General features: G+C 37.1%; 1 long non-coding RNA gene across 1 annotated transcript; it reads left to right on the forward strand.

Annotated features, from left to right (window-relative positions):
- Positions 1-10,607: 10,607 nt before the first annotated feature.
- On the forward strand, positions 10,608-14,164 carry LOC136224527 (uncharacterized). Its single transcript, XR_010686480.1, has 3 exons — positions 10,608-10,971; positions 11,766-11,922; positions 13,880-14,164. It is a non-coding gene; the product is annotated as an uncharacterized lncRNA (long non-coding RNA).
- Positions 14,165-17,223: the final 3,059 nt, after the last annotated feature.

The following is a 17,223-nucleotide window of genomic DNA, read 5'->3' on the forward strand; positions in this document are numbered from 1 at the left end:
TCTTATTTAATGTAAGTCCCCAAACTTTAAAAAAAAAATTAAACCTTAGAAATAATTTGTATCAATCTGTTGAAATCTCTAGTAGCACTACCACGCTGAGAAGCCATCAAAACAACATTTTTCAACTCTTGAATATTTTCTCTAATCTTTTTTCCTCTTTGATTATCAACTGATAAGAATATATCCAAGCTCTTCAATAATCCATCTTTGCTAATAACTCCATCTTCAATGGTAACACCTATTCCCACCCGTCCTCCACTTGTCGTGCCGCCATCATTTGATTGCCGAACACCGGCCTACAAATCATCGGCACACCGTGAAAAATGCTCTCTCGAACAACATTATAACCTGAATGGCTTATAAACACAACTACTGAATTATGGTGTAAAACAAGCTGTTGTGGTGTCCACGCAACAATTTTTCCTTGCTTCCTCGTTCTCTCGACGAAACCATTTAGTAATTGTTCTTTTAAACTGTCTTTAAGAGCCCAAAGAAATGGAATCCTGCTGAATTCAAGAGCTTCAGCCAATTCCTGCATCTCTTTATCAGGAAATGTAGCCACAGTTCCGAAGCAAATGTATGCTATGGATTTGGATTGTTGCCTGTCTAGCCAAGACAGGCAACCTGCTGGATCGGAATCCGAATCTGATGATGTAGTCAAAGACTCTGCAACAATCCCCAAATTCAAAAATTCTGCAAACTTGGATTTTAAATCCTTGTTGAGAGCCTCAGGATTTAGTTCTTCAAAAGAAGTTACAGCAACTGCATTAGCTTTCAAAAGTGTATCTCCAATTAAAAAACGTGTTTTTAAGAAAACAGATTCCCCCGGAATCTCTAAAAGCATATCGCCTGGTATGTCCTTCACACGCATCATAGATAATCCTGGAATGAAATCCAAGTTTTGATCATTATCTAAGTTTCCATTAGCCACGGCTTCGCGAATAATCTGAATTTGACTATGAGCAGTAAGGCAACAAGGCAAGCCTGCCCAGACAGGAATCCATGAAATATTCATTTGCTCAGCAATCTGACAAGCAAACGTGCCAAGAAAGCATCAGTTACAATACAGGTGAAATTGACACCGGTTTCTGCAGCTACTGTTTTTAGTTTCCTTGTTAGATTTTCACCGGTGACTTTTAAGAATAGATCCAACAGCTCACAACTGCTGCCGGAGAACTGGTGACCGAATGGAATACCGTCTTAGACATTGTAGATTTCGATGTTTGAAGGAAGGTTCAGATAGGAAGATGAGAGCAAGGACTGATTGGATGTTTTTGTGTTGAAGAAAGAAAAACGAAAGGTGGGAGTAGAGGTTGCCATTTTAAGTAAAAGAGTCATGATTGTTCTTGGATGGCTGCTGAACCGAAAACTTAGAACTGCAATATGTTTTGTAGTTGACATAATATTTATGTTTAGAGAGAGATAGATGTGTTTGAAATAAGATGAACACATTGATACAATTTATTTTCTACTACCTTCTTTTTATACTACTAATCCTTCTGTTACTAGGAAAGAAACAAAATCTTTTTGTAACTTAACTGCTATATATATTCTATTTTATATGATCTTCTTACCATTACTGTTAAAATATGAAAAATATGTCAATATTTTGTTATTATTCAGTGTATATTTCAAAACATTGGTATTAGTTAGTGTTTGTATTTTTCAATGGACATTTCAAATCAACATTGATATTCATGAACTTTAATAATAAAAAGACTAAATTTCTAGATTAATATCAATGTATATAGTTACCGGCTAAACAAGCTACCGATTAAGTGACCGTTCACCACCCAGGAGTCTTTTCGACTGAACGCGCCTGTTGCCAACCAATTCGGACATGTGGCATTCATCTGAGCGCTATCATAATGACGGGTAGACAACATGCTGTTTCAGTCTTCTTCCTACTTAAGGAGATTGACCACATTACGGACCCTTGTTTGACTTGCTTTCCTTTTCACATCTCTTTTTCCACTGTTCCCCACATGTTATGTGATCTTTATCATTGGGAAACCTTATTTAGTTTTGAGCACAGGATGAGAACTCGAGGATCTGGAAAACAAGTTAAAGTTGAAGGCACCAAGAAAGACAAGGGAAAGAGCAAAATGGTGGGCACCAACACAGTTGCATTTGTTCCCGACGAGAAATTAGTCAAGAAGCTCTCCCAGTTCAAGGATGCCGCCACTTAGAAATATTATGATGATCTTGCTCAGCTCGAGTTTGGGCTGTTACGCACTGTGTGTTGGGATACATTAAAAAAACTCAAGCTTGCCGAACGTGTGCGAACACCCATGGAGGCAGGGCACTTCGGGTGTTTCTTCGAGATGAAAGAACCTACTTATAAAGAACTCACCTTGGAGTTTCTTGCGACTTTCAAGCATCATCCCGAAATCACCAACCCGGATGAAGAAGGAAAGTTTAGTTTTCGGCTCATGAACCACCCTCAGCGACCATCCTTGAACATATTCAACAATCTCCTTGGTGCGGCGGATGACGACGACTTGGAGTCGGAAGGTTACAAAGGGGCGTTCACAGAAGCCCCTGATGAGTTCAATCCTTCGAATTTCTGGCATTCCATCTCGGGCCAGCCACGTTATGACGGAAGTGCATCCTAGGCATCGGGTATAGAGGATTACGCTCTCAGGTATCTGCACAAACTGGTTTCAGGCACCATATTCGCCCGTGAAAATCAAGCCACTATACCTCATGCCGACCTTACCGCCCTGTGGAGTATGGTGCAAGGAAAAAGGATGAATATGGGTTTCTGGTTCAGAGAGTATATTAATGCATTTGGCAAGAAGAACTCATCGGTCATTTGCTGTGGTAGTATTGTGACCCGTATAGCTGAATCAATTGGGGTGTTCAAACCTGAGGATAGGAATCGGCTCACGGTGGTTAACCACCCGGACCAGATAGACTTGAGAAGCCTTCAGAGTATGTTGTTTGCACGATTGGTCAACGGGAAATGGGTCTGGATGCCGGACTTTGTGGAAGCCAAAAGTAGAAAGTGAAAGAATGAACCCACTGTGTCAGTATCCTCCGTGTTACTTAACTCCGACAAATCACAACTAGAGGTACTCTCGGACGAACTCGAGTACTCGGAAGAAGACCAGCTAAATGAGGGTTTAGAGGGGGAAGTCAAATTAAAGAGTTCAATGGTAGATCCACAAGAAGAACTCATAAAAAACCCAGAAACAGGACGAGAAGTTTCACTTACATGGAAAATCGGAAGTTTTGAAGCTTCTTGACGTCGGAAAAACTCTGAAAAAACGCGAGCAGGAAAATAGCAAATGAAGCGGAAAGAGAAAAAGAGGGGTTGAAGAAGGTATCGCCACTTACCTCGAGCAGTGTGTCCAGGACACCTGTCGCGCAGTGAATGGCCTGGAACAGAAGGTTAATTAATGCAACTCATCATGACGGCGTGCCAGGAAGTGCAAAAGCCCTAAAGGACTTTAACCGAACTTAGGGGGGCTTCTGATAACAACCAGATACAATTTATGGGACTAAAAGGGTAATTGACCAAACGACCGCGTATCCAGACAATCCAGAGAGCAATGGCGTATCAAACAAGCCATCCGCATGTCGAATCACCTAGATTACACCACACGTCATCCGTAGTCAAACCTACGGGAGACCCGCCATCATGCCTCGATCCGCCCGATGAACGGTTAAGTCGATTCCCAATGAAGGCACTTAATAACCCATTAATGAGCTAACGGTCATACTTGAATGAGATCAGTAACCGCCATTAATGAGGCATTAATGGAGACTTTCTAGTTACTAGGAGTTACGACTTCATGACTATAAATAGCTTGCATCACATGTTATTGAGGTACACACATTCTCGCTTTTCTAAACCCTAGTTTGTCAATATAGTTTATTCTCTTATAATATACTGACTTTGGCATCGGAGCTTCCCCCGTCGAACCCAACGACGCCCCCCGCAAGGAAGGAGTCCGATCAGAAGTTCATCACCAGATATCAAATTTCTATGGAGATTTGAATTTCATTGTTGGCACTAGTGACTATACACAAAATTGGTTTTTCGCTCAAGTTCCCAAGTATGTAGTACTAACAACATGGCAAATCAAGTTCAAGATTGACGCAGTTTATCAGAGTGGAATATATACTCTAAGATTGGCTTTAGCAACTGCAAATGTTGCAGACTTGGAGGTTAGTATACCAAATTTTAATTTAATCACATTCTTGATGTCTAAATGTATTGATTATAATTTTTCCTTGAAGGTTCGGATAAATGACCGAGATTCAAATTCTTCTTTAGTATTGACAATTGGAAATTGGGAAAGAACAATACAATAGTTCCATATGGAATTCATGGGAAATACAGGCTATTAAATGTTAAAGTATGAGCTGGACTAGTTTCAAGGATTCATAATACCATATTCTTGACACAAGCAAACAGTGCATTTCCTTTCCAATGACTCATGTATGACTACATTCTATTGGAGACCCCTACTATTTCTATTTAATATCATCTCAGTTTTTATTCTATTACCCTCCCATAATACTTTTTCTTTTATCTATTACATACCAATTCATTTTTCTTTACCGATATATTGTATCAATTTTAGTAACCTCTTGGTTTCAGACAACAGTCTACTAGTTTAGTTGCCATAAAAGTGAATATCATATAATGAAAATTGAAAACTTATCAAGCTTCGTTGGAAAGAACAATTAATCTTTTATTTTTCATTAACTAGAATTATGGATCACATTGTTTTCCTATACAGTGTCCCATTATGATATGCCACAAAACTAACCAACTTCATAAAAGACTTTCAAAATTTCCCGTCATTTTTACCAGCCTATACACGTGCACTTTTTGTAACAGTTGTAAGAAAATTTGATCTTCTTTCAGCTCTTTTCACCACCATTTTCATTATACTTCAGCAGATTCCCTCAAGACAAAGCATATGAGAAAGACTTCATCTTGTCTAAAGATGTTGACATCACAAACACTGCTAATGATTTGGTCAATAGATCAGCTAATTGATTTGCAGACGACCCATAAGTTGTATTTATAAGTACTCGCTCACAAAATGACAATCAATTTCTATATGTTCATCTTATCATGCAACAACAGACAGTTAAGCACGCCAGCGCAATGGTTGGATTCCTCTCCCCACTTTTGCCATGGTCTTATTGGGATAATTTTTGGAACCGAGCTTCCTTTCGGTTCACTTAATCTTCTATGCTTATATTTGTATTAATTTTCCCTTATTTTTAATAATATTTGGGTCGGGTGTTAGATCTGTAGGGGTGGGTGCCAATCTCATTGGGATATCCTACCTCCCGGTCCCCACCTGTTAGAGAATAATAATAGTTGAAGGAGTTATATTGTAATTAGTCTTAGGGTTTATTTCTAATTGTATAAATAGCTGATATTTTATCAGCAACGTCGATATATTGAAATCCTTTCTTCTTCTTTTCTCTGTTTTCACTTTTATGGTATCAGAGCAACAATGGCAGATCCTTTGATGATCATCACAAAGATTTCTCATGACTAGAAAGCGCAAATCGTATGTTGATGCGTTGAATTCCAGTCAGAATATACGAGAAGAAGATTTGAGTGAACCTGAAGGGAGATCTAAAAGTAGCGATTCCACTAACAATCGCGATTCAGATTCCAGAGAAGGAGAAGGCGATTCAATGATGAATTCAAACTCGAATTCATCAACTGTCAACAATAGCAATGATAATCCCGGACTTGTTATTGTCAGCACGATTTTGAATGGATCTAATTACATACCATGGCGGAGATCGATGTTGCTCGCTCTGAGCGCCAAACGCAAGTCAAATGATATTCTTCAAGATGAAGAACCAGCAGATAAGACCTCAGATGCATACAAGAAATGGAAATGGGAGAACGATCTTGTTTTTTCCTGGATTATAAATGCGATGTCTAGAGATTTAGCCGATGTGTTCTTGTATGCACCAACAGCCAGAAAATTATGGACGGAACTGGAGGAACGATATGGCGAGAGTAATGGACCATTGATTTTTCAATTGCGTCGAGAGATATGTAGCTTGAATCAAGGAGGTATGTCTCTGGTTGATTTCTTCAATAAAATGAAACGAATGTGGGATGAATATGCTATTGTGAAGCCTCCAATTGCTTGTTCTTGTGAGGCAAGGAAATTAGTACAGGAACAGGTCCAGGAAGAGCAACTTATGCAATTTTTATCTGGATTAAATCCAGAGTTTGATCATGTGAGAGATCAAATATTGTTGATGGATCCTCTACCTCCAGTTAACAGGGCTTATTCGATGCTTATACGTATCGAAAAGCAGAGAAATCCTAATTCCATTGCTTCTATTCATAATGATTTTGTGAATTTAACAACTGGAAATCGAAATTTCAGCAATCAAAAAACTAGAAATGTCAATCGTACTAATAATGGTGGCAATTACGGTAATCGAGGTAATAATGCTAATTCCTCGGTGAAAAGCAAGGAGGAGAAATTTTGTTCTTATTGCAGGAAAGGAGGACATGAGAAGAGTGAGTGTTTCCGTATTAAAGGATATCCTGATTGGTTTAAAGGAAAGAGAGTTACAGGTCCAGCTCCAGTTAATCATCAGGCACATATGTCTCATGAGCAACAAGAGCTTTCTCCAGTAGATGATTTTGAAGAAGGTGAAGGAAGTTCTGCTAAGAAAGAATCTGTACAAGAACTAGTGCAGAGAGAAGTACAGAGGATACTCAAAGGGAAAACAACACAGGACTATCTTCCACAAGAGTTTTCAGCATTTGCAGGGGCATGTGCAGGTAACAGTTCTGGCTTAAGTTCTCTTAGCATTGATGAATGGATAATTGATTCAGGAGCAACAACTCATATGACATATAATGCTGGTTTATTGCGGAATATAGTCAAATTAGATGTCCCTAAGAGAGTATTTTTACCAACTGGTGAGGCTCAAATAGTCAGTCATCAAGGAGAAGTATTATTTGCTGAGAATTTCAAATTATTGAATGTGCTTTATGTTCCCAAATTCAAATACAATTTGATGTCAGTTAGTAAACTACTACAAGATCAAGGTGTCTCAGTATGTTTTTGGACCACATATTGTATCTTGCAGGGCCGGAATTTTAATCAACGATTATCAGTTGGAAGATTGAAGAGAGGGCTGTATTATCTTGCTAAAGATTCCTTTGATAGGAATGTAATTCAGAAAGTTGTAAGCCAAACTGATTTGTCTTTATCTGTTATAGACAATAATGTTGATGTTGAATTATGGCATAAACGTTTAGGGCATATCTCACATGAGAAATTATCACATGTTTTCAATTTGCCTAAGAGTTCTATTATTAGTTTTGCTGATTGTGATATCTGCTTAAGAGCTAAACAAATTAGAAATTCTTTTGGATTAAGTTTCATTAAGACCTTGCAAGTGTTTGATCTGATTCATGTTGATTGTTGGGGGCCTTATAAACAAACATCTATTAGTGGTGATAGATATATGTTGACTATAGTTGATGATTTTTCCCGTGTGATATGGACTATTTTATTTAAACACAAAGATCAAGTGTCAAGCTTACTAGATGGTTTTATCACAATGGTAAATACTCAGTTTCATACTAAAGTCAAGACAGTTAGAAGTGATAATGGGACTGAATTTGTTGGGCATTCAACACAGTTAGTGTTTGCAAAACATGGCATCACGCATCAGAAAACATGTGTGTACACACCTCAGCAGAATGGGGTGGTTGAAAGGCGGCATAGAAGTCTGACTACTGTAGCGAGGGCATTACTCAAGCAAGGAGGATTGTCTATCAAATTTTGGGGTGAAGCTATGTTATATGCCACTACACTTCTCAATATCTATCCGACTAAGGTATTGCAGTGGAAATCTCCTCATTTTTTGTTATATGGCAAAGAACCAAGTTTGACAGATTTGAAGATTTTTGGTTGCCAAGGATATGTGTTGAACAACAATCCTCAGAGAGGGAAATTTGATGACCGGTCAGAACAGTGTATTTATGTTGGGCTCTCAACTGGACAAAAAGGATGGAAGATGTATAATATGGCAACTCACCGTTTGTGTGTGTCCAGGGATGTTCATTTCAATGAGCATATTTTTCCTTTTTTGTCTAACACTATTGTTTCAGTACATGACAGGCCCTTAACATCATCAATGTTGTTCCAGTCTTCGCTTGATAATGATCAAGGTCTCACTGATACTGAAGCAAGCACCTCTTTACAGCCTTTACAACCTCCTGATCCTCATCATAGTGCTCAAAATGACGATTATTCAGCAGAAAATACACCACAAATTCCTTCATCAGCAATTACCAGAATTGACTCACCGACAACTAATCACAATATGCCAGTTGTTGCAAATGAAATTACAGCAAGACGATCTACCAGGGTCACTCAAAAACCTTCGTGGTTACAAGATTTTGTTGTCAATCAAGTGATTCATGATGACAATATTATTCAATACAGCGATCATTATCAAGCTTCTTTGGTTTCTATGAGTAAAGAGCATGAACCAAGAAGTTATAAAGAAGCAAAAGGGCAACCTCAATGGGAGAAAGCTATGGCAGAAGAGATTTCAGCCTTGGAGAAAAACAAAACCTGGACAATGGTGCAATTGCCGCTTGGTAAACGTACAATTACTTCCAGGTGGATTTTTAAGATTAAATATGCCCTTGATGGATCAGTTGCTCGGTACAAAGCAAGATTAGTTGCTCGAGGTTATGATCAGCAAATTGGTGTAGATTATCATGATAGCTATTCTCCTGTCACTAAAATCACAACAGTAAGGGTGTTTCTTGCGGTGGCAACTACGAATGGTTGGCCAATACAGCAGATTGACATCAACAACGCGTATTTGCATGGTTCTATTGAAGAAGAACTATATATGCAGCCACCAGAGGGGTATATCAACTCTAATTGTAACCTTGTTTGCAGGCTTGATAAGTCCTTGTACGGCTTGAAGCAAGCCGGAAGACAATGGAACAAAGCTTTTTCAGAAAAGCTTTTACAGTTGGGATTTGTGAAGTCTGTTCATGATTATTGCTTGTTTACCAAACAAACTGAAGATGAGAATTTTTTGGCACTTATAGTCTATGTGGATGATGTGTTAATCACTGGCACTTCCATCATGCTAATTGAAGAAGTTAAAAAAGCTTTGGATGCTAGTTTTACTATAAAGGATATGGGGGAGGCAAAATTTTTCCTTGGTGTTGAATTGGCCAGGTCTGATAGAGGGTTGTTTATTTCACAGTCTAAATATATAAGGGATTTGATCAAGGATGCTGATTTGAGTGAAGCTCACAGTGTTGATAATCCTTTTCCCACAGGGTTAAAGCTAGATGAAGAATCTCCTGCCTATGAAAAACCAGAGAGCTATAGAAGATTAGTTGGGAGATTGTTATATTTAGGCTTTACCAGGCCTGATATTGCTTTTGCTACACAACAATTAAGCCAGTTCATGAGTATTCCTACTTGTATCCAAATGGAGGCAGCCAGGCATGTCGTGAAATATTTGAAGGGCACCGTTACGATGGGTTTGTATTACACAGACAATTCTGATTTATCTCAAATGAGAGGCTATTGTGATTCAGATTGGGGTAGGTGTTCAGTTACTAGACGATCGATGACAGGCTATTGTGTGTTTGTTGGAGATTGCCTTGTGTCTTGGAAATCAAAGAAACAAGGGCCAGTTAGCAAAAGTTCTGCAGAAGCAGAATACAGAGCTATGTCAATTACATCTTGTGAATTGAAATGGTTGACGTATTTGTTGGCTGAATTTCATATTGCACCTCAATTACCAATCACATTGTTTTGTGACAGTCAAGCAGCCATATATATAGTAGCCAATCCTGTTTTCCACGAGAAGATGAAGCACGTGGAAATCGACTGTCATTTTGTTCGACAATATATGGAAGCAGGATTTCTATATACTCCGTATATTACTTCGGCTAATCAGCTTGCTGATTTGTTCACAAAGCCTCTTACAGGAGCTCAGATGGCTTCAGCCTTGAATCAAATGCATTTGTATCAAAGTGTTGACATTTCATCTTGAGGAGGGGGTGTTAGAGAATAATAATAGTTGAATGAGTTATATTGTAATTAGCCTTAGGGTTTATTTCTAATTGTATAAATAGCTGATATTTTATCAGCAATGTCGATATATTGAAATCCTTTCTTCTTCTTTTCTCTGTTTTCACTTTTACCACCCCCCATCTTTAATTAAAAAATTAATATTTATATAAATTATTTATTTTATGCATTATAGTTTAATTTAGAAGTCATTAATATAATTAAATTTATAAATTGACCTAGCAAGAAAAGTTTTACAAAAATCAATTTTTTTTTTTGCCGTTTGGATGAATTATTTTTTGCAGATATAAACTTAAAATTTTTAGTCATGAATGTAATTAAATCCAACAAATTTAACTAGTAAGGGAACACTAAAATAAACCATTATACCAACCTTTTGTAGTTGCTGTTGTAAGCTTATACTCTTAATCTCATTTTTGCCCTTACAGGCACAATATTATTTTCATATTTGCCAAAAGAATAAATTTGAATATATATTTTTTTAAATTTGAATAAAGAATCAAAAGAAAAGGTGAAACACTATCTAACCCTACTTTAAACTTCTCTTCACTCTTTCTCATCAACGCTGCTGTTGATCTCCTCTGTTTTGCTTAATCTGTTTGAGTAGCTTGTCAAAGTAAAAACCCTAAACCAAATTCTTCCCAGTTCCTCCCCAAGTTACCTTTCGTTATCTCTCTCTCGGCAACAAAGGTCATCATCTGATTTCATCCTCCTGGCTCTAATCTAAGATCTAATCAGATTCTTCCCAGTTCCTCCTCTCTAACGGAACAAAGGCCATCATCTGATTTCGTCCTAAAGAATAAAAACAAGATCTGATAATTTCCATCATCTGATTTGGTACTTCTGGATCTAATCTAAGATCTGTTGTCTTCAAATCATCAAGGTATTTGATTCTAACTCACGTTATCAGTTTTCAACTTTTAAATCTTTGTTGTCTTCGGATGTAACTGGAGTTAGCTTAGTTGTCACTGAGTGCTGCTGATGATCTGAATTTTAAATAGTTTCCATTACTTTAATTACTCATATGTGCTTCTATCCCTTCACTGTATGGTTTTTTATCACTGAGTTTTTGTGTTGGTCACTGATATTTTAATCACTCAGTGTTTTTTTTATATTATGATAAATGTCTTCAGTGTTTTGAACTACATGCATGGTTAATGTTCAACTATATTAATATTTTCGATTGTTCTATTTTTTGGTGGATCTAAATTGTTGTTTCAATGCCATACTTTTATGTGACATAAGAAACAAAGTTCCAAGATTCAGACCTTCTTGATACAATAGGTAATAATAAGCACAACATCTGCAAAGATTATTTTTTATCAATAACTTGATAATTATAATACTTACCTATTTTAATTTTCTTCTCCTTTCTTCACATTATGTGAATATTGATATTGTGTGTTCCAAGTTGTTTAATTGTTTTATTTATCCTTCAATATTTCATTTGATTTAAAATGGATTTTATCGACTTTTGTACCTAGAACAAAAAAACATAACAATATTATGAGAAATTTTTGTGGATACTTTGCTAGTTTGCTTCAGATACAAACGTTTAGTTTAGTTACTTTTGTTTCCTTTAAATGATAGCGTAAAGAAATGAAGGTTTTAGTTTTTTTTTTTATTTAAATCAAACCCGATGGAATCAATGATTTTAACTTAATTAATTTTGTGCAGAAAAAACGATGGTGAAGAAACGGGAAGAAGATTCATGTCAAGATGTAAGTGCACCAGCAGATCTTCCAGGCACTAAGAAGAACAAAAAAACATATTTTATCACTTATTGCACAATGTTGCCGGCGAAAACTATCATGAAGATGATAATAACACATAAGTAAGTTGAGGTTTAAATTACTAATTCCTTGTTCAAATGTGCAAATCAGGAGTCATATTGTAAACATTGCTTGTTTAAGATAAGATGAATATGATAGGATCGATAGGCTAGTGATGAATGGTTCCTTGTTGAACTGAACTTCAAATTCAACATAGGTTGCAATGATCCTATGGGATAAACTATATTCTTTCTATGCTTTTAAGGCTTGGTTTTAAAAGACTTTGTTGAAGATAAGATGAATCTGGTAGGATCATGAGGAAAGGTTCGTTATTGAACTGAACTGCAAATTCAGCATAGCTTACCATGATCCTATTCATGGGCTAAACTATATTCGTCCCATGCTTTTAAGGTTTGGTTTTGAAAAACTACTTCCTCCATTTCATATTACATGTCGTTTTAGAGAGCTGTATAGAAATTAAAGATATTAGAAAAAACACATTGTGGCCCCTTATTTATTGATTCCACTATTTATATACAATGACATGTATAAAGGGCGGCCCGGTCGCATTACGCGTCCCCGCTGAGCGAGGGTCCGGGGAGGGGTCCCACCACAAGGGTGTATTGGGGCAAGCCTTCCCTTTGACATGTATAATAAAACAAAAAAAAAAGTCTCTAGAAAGACGTGTACTATGAAACCGAGGTAGTATCATATTGGAAAGTAGTACATATTGTTGTTGATTTTTCTTTAAGTAGTGCATTATTGTAAGGTAAGACAGCTGAACCTTGATGTGCACCTCATGGTCATGCTTGTTTTCCTTGCTATGGTACTTTGGTTGTTGATTTTAAGTTGGTTTTAATTCATGTATACATTATTGTAAGGTAAGACAACTGAACCTTGATGTGCACCTCATGGTCGTGCTTGTTTTCCTGGATATAGTACTTTGGTTGTTGCTTCTAAGTCGGTTTTATTGTATTTGGGCAAATTCCTCAAAATTTGTCAACTTGAGGGTTGAGCTATACAATTAACTAATAGTGATATTTTAATTGTATGATAAGTGGGTTTAAATTGGGTTAATCGTTATTTTTTTCTGTTAGAATTCGTTTATTAGATGTGATAATGATATTTTAATTATGTGTTAAGTGGGTTGAAATTGATACCAACAAAACAATATTAAGTCGTCTTCAATTTCGTCTTCATATACCAGAAATTTTTTATGTATCATCTACAAGATGAATGGCCTTTTCCATTGATAACGCCATTAGAATAAGCAACTTAACCCATTTTTACTAGAGAGGAACAGTCGAGATAAGAATATTGAGCTAGGATGCAGCAAATGGATAGGCCATAATAACTAGTACAACTTTAAAAATGAAGAAAATAACAAGTGTATTAGTTAATGTACTAGTACAACTTTTTTGATATTCAGTGGTATGAATAACTCATGCTTAAGATTGCTGGATTTTGGTAATTGATATTTGATTGTAGACAAATGACAATAAAGCTTTAATGTTAATGTACTAGTACAACTTTAAAAATGAAGAAATACCAAGAGGATAAAGGCATTTTCATATTATTAGAAATTTTTTTAAGACCCTCATTTGTCAAATATAAATATACCTATTGTTTTTGTGAGTTCGAAATGATTTGGGGCCATTTATATGGCACTCACCGGTAGCATGGCTATACATACTGCAGCAACTCTAGATAGTGTTTAATCCTATAAGTATAATATAAAAGTATAGTATAAAGTTATAGGAAATTAAGTTGATTTGTTATTAAAGGATATTCTTTAAGTATACTGCTTGTTGTCTACCCCCACACCTTACCGATAAAGTATCAAATCTAGTGCCTAATGCACTAATTTTGTTTGAGGTTATCTTCTTTTATTTGGTTTCTTAAACATAGTCCCAACCCAAGTTTTCCAAATACTAGATAGGATATTTGTTGCTTTTTCTTTAGGACTGACTTGACTGCATTTGGTTTGACATCATTCATTTCTTTCCTTCTCGGGCACAGGCACAGGAAATAGCAGCACACCCCGAGACCAAATTGCCTTTAATGGAAGTTGTGAAAATTGCAGGACTGTGGTAAGCTAATGGAATTGCTGACATACAGCAAAGTAGAAGAGGCAATCGTAAAGAGAGTGGAGGTAAAAACCTTAGCTTTTGGGCAACAGATTACTGTAATTCATGACGGACATGAAGATGAACTAGCATACAAAATAGATCCAAGCTTGGTTGCCAAGCTGTATGGAGACTGGATCTTGCCATGGACCAAAGAAGTTCAAGTTGAGTACCTATTGAGAAGGTTGGATTAATCTTAACAATGTTGAAATAATAAACTTGTAATTAATAGTCTTTAATTTGGTTCAGTATATTATCCAAAAGTCATTTCTGTATTTATTGAGAGTTAATGTTGTTTACCAATAGTCATGTCTGTAATCTATAAATACCTATCAATACAACTAGTAAGGCAAAAAAATTTTCTTCCATCAATTATACTCTTCCTCTATTACCTGTGAAAGTTTATTTATTTGATCCAACAAATTGGTATCAGAGCCAGCAAAAATTCTCTACAATGATGAGTGGAATGATCCCATACAAATATCCACAATTATCAAAGGAAAACTATGATAATTGGTGCATTAGAATGAAGGCTTTGTAGAAACCGGATAGGATCAGCCACAGAATGAGGAGAAATTGACGAATGCTCAAATAGTGACTTTGAAGAATACAAGTAAGAAAGACCAACAAGCACTCTCTCTAATCCACATATGTCTCGATGAGAATATGTTCGTCAAAATTTCGACTGCAACAACATCGAAGGAGGCATGGGAGATTCTCAAAAATTCCTTTAAGGGAAAAGATAAAGTAGTCAAGGTGCGTTTGCAAACCTTGAGAAGTGAGTATGAGAAACTCAAGATGAAAGTGTCAGAGAAAATTGATGAGTTCTTTAATAGAACTTTGGTAATTTTCAATCAGTTAAAGAGATATGGAGAAAAAATGGAGGATGTTCTTGTGATAGAAAAAATCCTTCGTTCTTGGACTCAGAAATTTGATTACGTGGTGACTACCATTGAAGAATCAAAGGATATGGAGACTACGTCTGTAGATCAACTCTTGGGTTCGTTACAAGCCCATGAGGAGAGATTAAAAAAGCAGAGAAGAACCCGTGGCTCAGGTGTTGCAAGCGAAACTTGATTTGAACGATAAAGAAGAAAAAAAACAATTTGTAGGTGGATATGGAAGAGGAAGAGGAAGAGGAAGATCAGGAGGTAGAGGCCGTGGCTGGAATCGTGGATATAATGGAAGAGGTAGAGGTGGCAGAAATTTCCACAATAATGAAGCCACAAATAATCAGTAATGGAATGCAAGAGGACGTGGTAGAGGCAACAATTTCCAAGGCCGTGGAAATAATTGACATGGTCGTTATAAATCTCGTGTGAAATGTTACAATTGTCAATCTGAAACTTTTAAAGACGAAGAGGCCAATTTTAAGAATCAACTTTGTTACTGACATGTAGCGAAGATGAAGCAAGGAGCAAGGAGTCTTGGTATCTAGACTCGGGAGCAAGCAATCATATGATGGGAAATAAAGAACTTTTTTATAAGCTTGATGAATCTAAGAAAGGAAGTATTTCTTTCAGTGACAAAACAAAAAGTTCCAGTTGTGGGAAGCGGTGACATTCTTATCAAACTGAAGAATGGAGATCATCAATTTATTTCTCATGGTTATTATGTTCCAGCTTTGAAATCCAATATTTTAAGTATTGGACAACTTTTGGAGAAAGGTTATGAGGTGGAGATGAACAAGAATGGGCTGGTTATGAAAGATGGAAAGAAAAAAAATGATTGCAAAAGTTCCTATGTCTGCAAACAAGATGTTCAAATTAAAAATCAGCACTGATCGTCCTATGTGTTTGAAAGCTTCGTCGGATTCTGCATGGTTGTGGCATCTCAGGATGGGTCACTTGAATTTTGGTGGATTGGAGAAAATGTGCAAGCAACAAATGGTGCATGGATTACCTTCCATAAATCATCCTAATCAGATTTGTGAAGGATGTATGTACGGGAAGCAATTCGGAAGGAATTTCCCAAAGGAGTCTTTGTCAAGCACATCAAAGCCACTTGAATTGGTGCATGCAGATATTTGTGGTCCCATTAATCCGAGTTCACATGGAGGAAGCCGGTATTTCTTATTATTTATTGATGATTATACTCGGAAAACAACAACAACAACAACAAATCCTTAGTCCCGAAATGATTCGGGGTCGGCTAACATGAACCATCATATAAAACCGTGAAATCAAGTCGTATCAGCGACACAAATTCTCCCTCTCCACTCCGTCCTATCTACTACCATATTTTCCTCAATACCTAATAAACTCATATCACTCTCGATTACCCTCCTCCAAGTTTTCTTAGGTCTTCCCCTATCCATCACCACTACATCCCTTTGCCACTCTTCGGTCCTCCTAATCGGCGCATCAAGCGCTCTACGTCTCACATGGCCAAACCACCTTAGTCGGTTTTCCCTCATTTTATTCTCAATAGATGTAACCCCTACTTTTGTCCTAATTATTTCATTACTCACCCGATCCTTTCTCGTATCACCACACATCCATCTCAACATACGCATCTCCGCCACCAACATCTTATGGATGTGACAGTGTTTCACTGCCCAACACTCTGTACCATATAACAATGCTGGTCTGATTGCCGTGCGGTAGAATTTTCCCTTCAATCTATTAGGCATGCCGGGGTCACAAAGGAAACCCGTAGCACTCCTCCACTTCGACCAACCAACTTTAATCCTATGAGCAACATCTCCATCTACTTCTCCATCCGTTTGGATAATAGATCCTAAATACCGAAAGCAATCCGAGGCCTGAACAACTCTCCCATCTAGGGTGATTGTCCCTACCTCTCTACTTCTACGACCGCTAAACTTACACTCTAAATATTCTGTCTTGCTTCGGCTCAACTTAAAGCCTCTAGATTCTAGAGTTTGTCTCCATACTTCCAACTTCCTCTACATTCCTTCTTTCGTCTCATCCACCAACACAATATCATCTGCAAACAACATGCACCATGGTATACCATGTTGAAGTGAACTTGTTATACTCGGAAAACATGGGTTTATTTTTTGAAGGCAAAATCTGAAGCATTTGAAATGTTTAAAAAGTTTAAAGCACTAGTTGAGAATGATAATCAAATACTCAACATTTATCAAATTACCCGAGTTCTCATTGACCCATTAATGGCTCATCGGAGTTTCGCCGGAGCGCGGTGGTTGCCCGGCGGATGGTCACTGGAGATACCGGAATCGCGAACCGAGTCTATCATGAAATAGCCAACGAT

Source organism: Euphorbia lathyris, chromosome 3, assembly GCF_963576675.1.
Source record: "Euphorbia lathyris chromosome 3, ddEupLath1.1, whole genome shotgun sequence".
Taxonomy (NCBI): domain Eukaryota; kingdom Viridiplantae; phylum Streptophyta; class Magnoliopsida; order Malpighiales; family Euphorbiaceae; genus Euphorbia; species Euphorbia lathyris.